The following is a 6,779-nucleotide window of genomic DNA, read 5'->3' on the forward strand; positions in this document are numbered from 1 at the left end:
GGACCGCGGCTCGGCGAGGCCACATTCCTGGACCTGTTGGTCCTGAGGGTGCGGGCCGCCCCTGCACAAGCCGGATCGCAAGAGGTTCCTGGTCCCTCCAGTGGTCAAGGCTCTGCTGGACCGCGGCTCGGCGAGGCCACATTCCTGGACCTGTTGGTCCTGAGGGTCCGGGCCGCCCCTGCACAAGCCGGATCGCAAGAGGTTCCTGGTCCCTCCAGTGGTCAAGGCTCTGCTGGACCGCGGCTCGGCGAGGCCACACTCCTGGACCTGTTGGTCCTGAGGGTGCGGGCCGCCCCTGCACAAGCCGGATCGCAAGAGGTTCCTGGTCCCTCCAGTGGTCAAGGCTCCGCTGGACCGCGGCTCGGCGAGGCCACATTCCTGGACCTGTTGGTCCTGAGGGTCCGGGCCGCCCCTGCACAAGCCGGATCGCAAGAGGTTCCTGGTCCCTCCAGTGGTCAAGGCTCCGCTGGACCGCGGCTCGGCGAGGCCACACCCCTGGACCTGTTGGTCCTGAGGGTCCGGGCCGCCCCTGCACAAGCCGGATCGCAAGAGGTTCCTGGTCCCTCCAGTGGTCTAGGCTCCGCTGGACCTCGGCTCGGCGAGGCCACACCCCTGGACCTGTTGGTCCTGAGGGTCCGGGCCGCCCCTGCACAAGCCGGATCGCAAGAGGTTCCTGGTCCCTCCAGTGGTCAAGGCTCCGCTGGACCGCGGCTCGGCGAGGCCGCACCCCTGGACCTGTTGGTCCTGAGGGTCCGGGCCGCCCCTGCACAAGCCGGATCGCAAGAGGTTCCTGGTCCCTCCAGTGGTCAAGGCTCCGCTGGACCGCGGCTCGGCGAGGCCACACTCCTGGACCTGTTGGTCCCGAGGGTCCGGGCCGCCCCTGCACAAGCCGGATCGCAAGAGGTTCCTGGTCCCTCCAGTGGTCAAGGCTCTGCTGGACCGCGGCTCGGCGAGGCCACACTCCTGGACCTGTTGGTCCTGAGGGTGCGGGCCGCCCCTGCACAAGCCGGATCGCAAGAGGTTCCTGGTCCCTCCAGTGGTCAAGGCTCCGCTGGACCGCGTCTCGGCGAGGCCACATTCCTGGACCTGTTGGTCCTGAGGGTCCGGGCCGCCCCTGCACAAGCCGGATCGCAAGAGGTTCCTGGTCCCTCCAGTGGTCAAGGCTCCGCTGGACCGCGGCTCGGCGAGGCCACATTCCTGGACCTGTTGGTCCTGAGGGTCCGGGCCGCCCCTGCACAAGCCGGATCGCAAGAGGTTCCTGGTCCCTCCAGTGGTCAAGGCTCCGCTGGACCGCGGCTCGGCGAGGCCACATTCCTGGACCTGTTGGTCCTGAGGGTCCGGGCCGCCCCTGCACAAGCCGGATCGCAAGAGGTTCCTGGTCCCCAGCCGAGGCAGGCACGGGAAGCTTCGCCACAGCAAGACGCAGCCGATGTCGTGGTGCCGGAAGCCGCCCCCCCCCCCCCCCCCGGGAGTCAGCTCAGCAGCTCGCAGAAGTAAAACTGGCAGCCGTGGCGGTGCTGCTGATTCAAAACTACCCTGCTCAAATCTATCGAAACTACGATGGGCCCTGGCTCTGAAAAAATGTCGAACCGGTTCAAAGTGAGAAGGTATTACGCTGGCCCACCGTTTTCAGTTTTTTGTTGTTTCCTTGTGAAGTTTCGAACGTGCTGTCCACTCATTGTAATTGTAATTAACGCTCATCTTCTGTAAATTATTCCTAATGACTGTAAAGACTCCCACCGCCCGTATTTATTTTTCACCAGAACAATTTTTTTGTGTATGAACTGTCACCACCTGCACTTATCTTTCACTCAAACCATTTGTTTGTGTAAAAACTCCCACCACCTGTACTTACTTTTTCACCAGTGCTATTTTTTGTAAAACCTCCCATCACCTGTATTTATTTTTCACTGGAATTATTTTCCGCTCACTGTAATCATTTTCCATATTCATGTCAAATATTTTTCATTGCAATAAATTTGTCACGCCTGAAATTCATTGCGACATGTGAATTTGAAGATGAACATTGGATATCAATAAGGATAGGCTGCAACGGTCTAGTTTTCTTTTGTTGTGGTGGCTTTGCTGACGCTCTGTGAATCCGCTGCATTCGGCAGCACACTTGTATGCTAAGGGACGCAGATTGAACTTGTAAATTTTCAGTGCCGATGGAAAAGCAAGTTCAAGTGGGGCAGTGTGCGATTACAAGTGACAAAATAGAGAAAGGACATAGCACACGTAGGTGTCCCGCTGTCCTACAAAGTGACAAAATATGAACCCTACAAAGGGTTCATAAATTATTCGGTAATCCGGATTGATGCAAAGGGGTCAACCAGTTGAGGGTTCCCTGGAATTAGCTCGGTCCTCGGGAAGTTCGGGAAGCTCGGTCCTTTCCATGCGGTTTAATTCAAGAGCGTTAGGGGTCCCATTCAGCGGCATCGCCGGCGTGTCGAGTAAAGCAGCTGGCCCACGTGACATTGTGACGTCGTTGCATGTTGGTCACGGAAGGCAGCTCGGAGAGAGCAGTCTGGATCTCACAAGCCCCACCAGTGGCTGCGTCTGAAGCGGCCACTTGAGGGGAGGATGTGTCCGCTAGGCCCTCGTAGTCATGAAAGAGGTCGTTCCGCACGAGCACCAGAACACTGCACCGCGGCGGCACCGTGACGTCGTTCTCGACAATGCGCAGAGCGTTGCTGCAGGGATCGCGGGAGTCAAAGCGCGCCACGGCCTGTTTGGTCGAGAACGTGACACGTGCCTCCTGAAAGTCAATCACAGCGCCGTTCGACTGCAGGAAGTCGATCCCCAGAATCAAGTCTCTGGAACACTCGGGGAGTACGACAAATTCACCAACGTACGTAAAACCACTAATCCCAACTCTAGCCGTGCACTTGCCCACAGGGGAAATTAGGTGGCCACCAGCGGTGTGAATGGGGGTCCCCGTCCACGGTGTCAGAACCTTCTTAAGTTCTCCAGCGAAGGCACGGCTCATAACAGAGTAATCAGCACCGGTATCGAGCAGCGCGGTAATGTCAGTGCCATCAATTGTCACACGCAAATCGGATGCAGCGTATCTGATACTGTCGCTGCCTCTCTCTGTCCGGGTATCGTCGGCTCGAGGGTTCCGCGATGGAGGATCTTGACACGTCCCGACGTCAGCGGCCTTGCCTCCAGAGGTCGCTGGTGTTAGTTTTCCCGACGCGGACTCGGCGAGCGACGGCCAGCAGAGCTACTCTGGCGGCCAGGGCTGGAAGAGCGATAACGGAGAGGCGAAGGGGAACGGGACTCGCGCCTTCCAGAGTAGGCAGGGTTCTGGCGTGCCCAGAGATGCTGTGCAATCTCATGCGGTCGTTCGCCGTTCTGAGGGCAGGGTGCGTCGGGATGGAAACCGCGAAGGCCCACTTGGCGGTACGGACAGGCGCGGTAGAGGTGACCAGGCTCCCCACAGTGGTAGCAGAGAGGCCTGCGGTCCGGTGTACGCCACAAATCCGACTTGCGAGGGCGTGGCCCAGCTGTAGCAGATGCGGTTGCAGAATACGTGGCGATGTTACTCACGGAGGTCGACGGGGTCACACCGTAGCCAGGCACGCTTGCGTGACATGTGCCGATGTTGCTCACGCCAGGCGTTGGGGTAATGGGACCGTAGCCTGTCGTGCGACGTACAACAGATGCGTACGTGGGTCGGTCATCGAACCGGGATGGCGCTTCGGGGACAGGAGGTGCCTGCGCAGCCTGTCGCACCTCGTCCCTGACAACTTCGGACAGAGCTGCCAGCGGCGCAGGTGCAACCTGAGGCAGATGGATCCGTTGCAGTTCCTCCCGGACAACGGAGCGAATTAGTTCACGCAAGGTGTCTGCACTGCCGCCGAGACACGACGAAAAGCCTTCGGGCACCATGCAGTTGATGTCCCGGTTGTACTGGCGGGCCCGTTGTTGCAGCGTCGTCTCCATCGTGGTCGCCTCGGTTAGAAATTCCGCCACCGTGCGGGGTGGGCTGCGCACGAGGCCCGCGAACAGCTCCTGCTTAACCCCACGCATGAGATGGCGCAGCTTCTTCTCCTCTGTCATGTTGGGGTCGGCGCGCTTGAAAAGACGGGTCATGTCTTCGGTGTACATGCGCACGCTTTCGTTCGTGCGCTGATTTCGGGAGTGCAGCGCAGCTTCGGCCTTCTCCCGGCGGTCAGCGTTGGGGAACGTAGCCAGGAGACTCCGGCAAAACGTCTCCCAGGTGGGAAGTGTAGCCTCGTGGTTTTCAAACCACGTCCGAGCAGTCTCTTCCAGGGCAAAGTAGACGTTATTCAGCTTGCGCTCGTCGCACCAGCCGTTGTAGCGTGCGACCCGCTCGAACGTCTCCAGCCAGTCCCCAGCGTCTTCGAACACGTCACCGTGAAAAGATGGCGGTGTTCGCGGTGGGTGGCAAAGGATCGGCGCCAGGGGCCTGGTGTCAGCGGCCATGGCAGTTGGACTCGACGGTAGAGGCTGGATCGGCGGCTGGGTCCTGGTGTCAGTGGCCATGTCAGTTGGACTCGGCGGTCGAGGCTGCGTCGTCCTTGTTGGCGGGGGAAGGGGCCCAAATTCAGGCGACTCTCCGCGGAGACGGCGGCTGGGTCGCTGGTGAACCGGTGTGAGGTCCGTAGTGACGCTGTACGGAGTTTGCAGGTCGGGAAGCGTACCCCGCACCTCCACCAAACTGTAGCGTGCAACGCCAAAAAGAACACCCGCGCAGAGACGAAAAACCTGCGGCGGTCCCCTAGTGGTTCGAGCGCGCGCGAGAGAGCCAACTAACTTCTTCCTCTTCTAGCGCATGCGCTACTTCTGTCTCTTCTTCGAATGCCTGTATCAATATTGTACTGAGCGGCAGATGTTTCAACGAACGCGCGATGGAACATGCGAGGTCGGTAAAAATGTTTCGGGGAGAAAGCATTGTAAGCACAAGGAGGCTTGTATTAGCACCCCGTCCGTCGCGCTTACCCATAACGAATTAAAATATCTTTGTCAATTTTATCATTCTAAAGCGAAAGCCTTACTCTAAGAGAAAAGACAGCGGCTTGTGTGTGTGCACTCGCAGATGGTGCAGAAAATCCTATAAAAGAAGTTAGGTTAGAACCTAAACAAAGTAACGATATGCTAAACCCCGATTATTCTAAGCCCCGAAACTCTCTAATATCTCTCACGTTGTGTATTTTGCAAATCTCTGCAAAGACATGTATTTTGTGAACGTTTCCACAATGCAATACTTGCCGGCATAGAACCTAATATAGTTCCAACAGGCTTCAGTTGGCCCATTTGAGCGCTAATTTACGGTATGATGGCTCCAGTTGTAAATTGCCAGGGGCTATTTTTTATTTTTTACTGGATTTGTCTGACGGGATGACTCCCTGTTCATAGATGGACCGGTGCTCTTGGCTGCTGCATGGTAAAAGCAACAGATTTTCGTCAGTTGGAGAAGCTGCGCTTGGTCTAACACAGGTATAGGGCACCTTGTTAACTGAGAAGGACGCCTTCGTAAACGCTCCTGTTAGTGCGCACTTTCGTTTTGCGCCGACTTCATTGCGCACTGAGCTTGGAATTTGTGTCTGCCCGCCGGCTTCCTGTCAGGACATGCTCAAACCTTGCTGGTCCCACTTCGAACCTTGCTTTTCCTAGCAAAGGTTTCACTAGTCTCGGAGTAGCCGGCACATTCGAGGTGGTGGCAGCTTGGTCACCACAGTATATATTTTCTCATTTTCACTTGAGTCTCCGTCGGGCCTATCGGTGTCCACCGAGGTCTTCGCCGCGCTGGAGGGTTGCATCAGATCCCTAATGGAGTGAAAAGATTACAGAAAGATCGATAGTTATGACTTTACTTACGGTTCATCCCCTCTGACTGAAATTAAAAGGAAGAGACATGCGCAGCATTGGCGTGAACCATGCATTGAACGTCCCGCGCAAGGAAAACCGGCCTCCGAAAACTGAAGCTGTTTCGTGTTACTGCCGCTACGTGGCAGCGCATGTTCCGTCAGTTGAGCGCCGCACCGTGTGATGTCAGCGGATCGAAAACCGCGCTAGTTAGCTGGGCTCCGTGTACAGGGTTTTTCTTTTTTGAGGCGTGACGAGTTTTAAAGTATGCACTTTTGGCGAGAACTATGGCAATTACGATCTTTACACTCACGGCCGATGAAACGTTGTAAAGGGGGCGGAACGCATCGCATGTGTAGGGTGACTAATGCAGGCATTGCGCACAGGTCGTTCACCCCCGCAGTGGTAGAATGTATGGCACACGAACATTTACATAATAAAAATGAGGATCGGAAAAGCCCAGTGACTGTCACACTCCAGGTAGACATTGGAGCTCGCTGGGAGCAACGGATGAAGGATGAAGGGGGAGAAACAGTCGCCTTATATCCACGCTCGCCGTGCCTTGCCATGCGGCGCAGTGGCCGTATATACGATTTCAGCCATTGTTCCGGTCCATCTTTACTACTTGCCCTTAGTCTTCTGTCTGTGGGAAAGCACTACTTAGCACGGTTACAACCAAGAATCTTGTGTGAAGACTTGGAGAAACTCGGGTAAGTTCGGAGGAGCGTCGGGGAAGCTGTAGCCAATGGGATGGTGACATTTGGGGTGACCTTTGCCAAACCTAGCATAACTTAACCTTGATAAGAGCTTAACTTGTCTAATGCCGTTGCCAGACGTGCCGACGACACAGCAAAGCAAAACCACGAGCAAACCAGACGAAACATGCATGCTTTCGCGCGTGTAATCGATTGCTGTTATTGCCACTGCCATAGCCATTGCTACTA

This window comes from Amblyomma mixtum, chromosome 7, assembly GCF_055824585.1.
Source record: "Amblyomma mixtum isolate Tamu chromosome 7, ASM5582458v1, whole genome shotgun sequence".
In the NCBI taxonomy this organism is placed as follows: Eukaryota; Metazoa; Arthropoda; class Arachnida; order Ixodida; family Ixodidae; genus Amblyomma; species Amblyomma mixtum.